Here is a 4,998-nt window from a genome sequence, read left to right as displayed (position 1 = left end):
TAAATAATTGATATTTTATATAAAAAAATTGCAAAAAATTTAACAAGAAACAAGTTAACCAATACTAGGATAGGATTTGTGTTCTTGAATTTGACAAATTTTGTCTCTTGGTAACCCTTTTTTAATTCTTTTTACTATTTTTATCTATTTACAATTCAAGTAATTCAAATTTTATGTACAAAAATATCTCAAAATTTCATAACAAACAGGTTCGCGGATACTCAAACGCAATTTGTTTCTAAATTTAAAAAATTCAATCTCTAGCTAACAATTTTTCAATTGATTTTTACTACTTTCTACAATTTACAATTTAAATAAATCATATTTTTTTCATAAAAATTGCTCAAAATTTCAGAAGAAACTTGGTGCAAATTGTCAAAGGCATTATTGGTGTTATGAAATTTGAAAATTTTCTTCTTTTTGTGACACTTTTGTAATTTTTTACTAATTTTTACTCTTTACAATTTAAATAATTGATATTTTATATATAAAAATTGAAAAAAATTTCACAAGTAACGAGTTGGCGAATACAAGAATAGCATTTTTGTTCTTAAATTTGACAAATTCCATCTCCTGGTAACAATTTTTTAATTCTTTTTACTATTTTTCACTATTTACAATTCAAATAGTTGAACTTATATGTACAAAAAGATCTCAAAATTTCCTAACAAACAGGTTGACAGATACTCAAATGGGATTAGTTTCTGAAATTTATAAAATTTAATCTCTAGGTAACAAATTTTCAATGGTTTTATACTACTTTCTACTATTTACAATTTAAATAATTCATGTTTTGTACATAAAAATTGCTCAAAATTTCATGACAAACTTGTTGCAGATAGTCAAAGAGGATTATTGGTGTTATGATATTTGAAAATTTTCTTCTTTTTGTGACAATTCTTTAATTTTTTACTAATTTTTACTATATACAAATTAAATAATTGATATTTTATATAAAAAAATTGCAAAAAGTTTAACAAGAAACAAATTAACCAATACTAGGATAGGATTTGTGTTCTTGAATTTGACAAATTCCATCTCCTGGTAACCCTTTTTTAATTCTTTTTACTATTTTTAACTATTTACAATTCAAGTAATTAAACTTTTATGTACAAAAAGTTCTCAAAATTTCATAACAAACAAGTTCATGGATACTCAAATGCAATTTGTTTCTAAATTTAAAAAATTCAATCTCTAGGTAACAATCTTTCAATTGTTTTTTACTACTTTGTACTATTTCCAATTTGAATAAATCATGTTTTTTTCATTAAAATTGCTCAAAATTTCAGAAGAAACTTGTTGCAAATTGTCAAAGGGATTATTTGTGTTATGAAATTTGAAAATTTTCTTCTTTTTGTGAAACTTTTTTAATTTTTTACAAATTTTAACTCTTTACAATTTAAATAATTGATATTTTATATATAAAAATTGCTAAAAATTTTGCAAGTAACGAGTTGGCCAATACTAGGATAGGCTTTGTGTTCTTAAATTTGACAAATTCCATCTCCTAGTAAAATTTTTTAATTCTTTTTACTATTTTTAACTATTTACAATTCAAATAGTTGAACTTATATGTACAAAAAGATCTCAAAATTTCATAACAAACAGGTTGGCAGATACTCAAATGGAATTAGTTTCTGAAATTTATAAAATTCAATCTCTAGGTAATAAATTTTCAATGGTTTTATACTACTTTCTACTATTTACAATTTAAATAATTCATGTTTTGTACATAAAAATTGCTCAAAATTTCATGAGAAACTTGTTGCAGATAGTCAAAGAGGATTATTGGTGTTATGATATTTGAAAATTTTCTTCTTTTTGTCACACTTTTTGCATAACAAACAGGTTCGTAATTGAAGCAGCTGAAGACGTAATTACATTTTTGTCCCCGTTTTCTGCTCCGTAGTGTATTTGGGTTTGGTTATTTCGTAATTTTGCAAAGTTTTAAATGCATCTGACCGAGACTTTTGAAATGCTTTTTAAATAGCGCAAATACTGTACATGATTTGATTGGGTTTCTTTTCGAAGTCAGAAAATTGGGAAGGATTCTTACCGAAGACTCAGGCGGATTAAAATTTTTGAAATGGCTTTCTGAAATTTGAGGTTAAACCAGAAACGTTACCTCCTTCCTCTCCCACTGAACTTCCTTAAACCCTAGCAAACCATTTTCTGATTCGGGAAACCAAAACACCTTTTGCTTTCGTATCTCAGTTTTTCTCCTTCATTTTCCATGCTTTATCAAATTTCTTTGCTTTCTATTAATTCTTCAAATCCTCACAAATCTCTGTTAAATTTTATTTGCTTTCTGTTACTCTATCAAACCCTTACGAATTTCTGTTATAAATTTATTTGCTTTATGTGATTCCATCAAATTACAATCTCTGTTTGAAGTTTTTATTTATTTTGGTGTATCAGTTCTTTGGCATAGGACATGGTGGCTGGCATAGAAGTTGCATGGAAGTTGCATTAGTGAGTTTCCATTTTTGTCTTATGGGTTCTAAAGTTTCAATTTTTTCATTATTCTTATTATCATTTTGTCTTTATTCAACTTGTCGTTTGGTTTGATCAATGTTTCCCATTTTTTTATGGTTTCGCAGTATTTTCGTCTTTCCTGCTCACTTCATCTTCTTCCTAATAACATTTCTTTTGGATTATTCATGCTTATGGTTGACGAGTTGGGTAAGTTTTGTGGTTATTTGTAGATTCGGGTTAGTGTGATGTATATATAAAGGTCAGCCTTGCAACTCATTTGTTCATGTTCCTTACTTTTTTCGCTGACAATTTGTTTCAGAGGTACAACACTGGTCCTTACTTTTTTAGTTTTTGAAATGTAGTATGGAAACTTTTTGTAAAATTGGTAGACAAGGCTTCAATTTTTTTTTCGTGCTTGGAGAGAGCAGGAAAACTTTCTTCTACTTGCTGCCAAAATTTGTGCTAAACATTTATTTTTATTAATATTTACTTCAATAAAATATATTGGAATCAAAAAATACCACTTGAAGTAGAAAGGCCTCTTGGATATTGTTGTCTGCATTTGTGGCAAAAAGCTTACTTTTTAGATTACGTGGCTAGAACATTTCCTCATTTCAATGCATATGTAACTCTTAAGGAAGGATTTGTTTGGGTTTGGGGTTTGGGAAGGAGATCAAATAAGAGAAGAGAGGTATAAATAAAGATCAATGGGCAATTATGCAGTATACTTGAAACTAAAAGTGTTGTGTTTTAAATGAGAATATTTCAAAACTGTGAATATTTACTATTTAATGAATATCCTACACCAATAATAAGAAATAAATAAAATGTGAAGCAGGTTAACGATGTCTATTTAAATCTTAGATAATTGCTATAGGGAGAGAGAATTTAGCATGGTAAACCATAGTGGATTTCATCCAGAAATGGGATTAAAATAAAAGGGTTGGCCATAAAATGCAACTAACTATTTTCTTTGAATAAATAAGCTGGAAATATGTGGTAGTTGAATGTGAGGCTTTTCAATTGATTTGGTCATATTTTCTCATGTTTTATGTGTATTGGATTAAAATAGTTTGAAACCACATGGTTTAATGAAACTTATAAACTAAGCTCTTATTCAGTATCTAGATTTATGCTGCTTCATATATGCAATTATACACGGTCAGAGTTTTATTTGTACTTTCCCAATTAATTATATTAAACAATTATATTTCTAGAGATATATTGAAATCTAATACACTTTTTAAATTTGTGAGGTTATAAGCATGTTGTGGTTAAACAAACTGCAGGTAGTGCTGATGATGTATTGGAAGATAATCCCTTGGTGAGATTGAAGGTTTTTGTATATAAACTTCCAAGTAAGTATAATAAGAAAATTCTGCAAAAAGATCCAAGATGCCTCAACCATATGTTTGCAACTAAAATCTTTAATCACCGGTTTCTCTTATCTGGCCTTGTTGAAACTTTAATCTAGAAGAGGTTTTATACCCCTGTATACAATGACCACAAATGATAAAAAGTGCCATAAAGCTTATTTCTTCCAACTGACCTTATTGAAGGCTCACATAGGGGGCACATCACTTCTTTGTGGTTCCTCAAAATTTTGGGGCATGTTTTCATTACGAGGTACAAATTTTGTGCATTATTTTCAACATTCATTATTTATACCACTTTTATTATATATTTATATTAATTTGTATATGGAAGAGAAGGCAATTGAAAGAGGGGATTCTTTAACTGCTAAAGCGTGCTACATTGGTTCAAACCTTTGGACAGTGGAATCACATATGCCCGAAAGAGGGCTCAAATACCATTTCTCCATACTTTTCACCAAGAAAATCCACACCCACCTAATTCCTAATAAGACTCCTAGGTCATTTTTGTGTATTTTCGATGACTTTTATGATGTTGGCAATGACTCTGAAGGTGGTTATTATGCAAGGTAGGCCTTATTACAAGTTTAAACAAGAATGTCCGAGTGTGTAGCCTTTTATTTCTTCTATATCATAGCTGCATAAGAAATCTGATTTACATTTTCTTATAAAAGATGCAATGACTAGGGACTTTGATTCATATAACTATTGTAATTTGGACTAACTATAAACGGGCCATGTTGTGTAATCTTGCAGAGGTGCAAGAGTAGCAGTGTAGAAGAACTTTTAAGGACAATCCTCTATTTGATGTCTCCACTAAGCATCCAACCACGTACTTTAAGGACATGCAGTAGCTGTGTTTTGCGTATACCCACTTGGATGGACCCGTTGGCGGATACTCAAATGGGATTAGTTTCTGAAATTTAACAAATTCAATCTCTAGGTATCAAATTTTCAATTGTTTTTTTATACTTTCTACTATTTACAACTTAAATAATTCAGGTTTTCTACATACAAATTGCTCAAAATTTCATGAGAAACTTGTTCCAAATACTTAAAGGGGATTAATGGTGTTACGAAATTTGAAAATTTTCTTGCTTTTGTGACAGTTACTTAATTTTTTTAGTAATTTTTACTATTTGGGATCTAA

General features: G+C 28.9%; 1 pseudogene; it reads left to right on the top strand.

Annotated features, from left to right (window-relative positions):
• Nucleotides 1-2,434: 2,434 nt before the first annotated feature.
• On the top strand, nucleotides 2,435-4,761 carry LOC114171366 (annotated as a pseudogene).
• Nucleotides 4,762-4,998: the final 237 nt, after the last annotated feature.

This window comes from Vigna unguiculata, unplaced genomic scaffold (assembly GCF_004118075.2).
Source record: "Vigna unguiculata cultivar IT97K-499-35 unplaced genomic scaffold, ASM411807v1 contig_215, whole genome shotgun sequence".
In the NCBI taxonomy this organism is placed as follows: Eukaryota; Viridiplantae; Streptophyta; class Magnoliopsida; order Fabales; family Fabaceae; genus Vigna; species Vigna unguiculata.
This window is presented reverse-complemented; position numbering and strand designations above follow the sequence as displayed.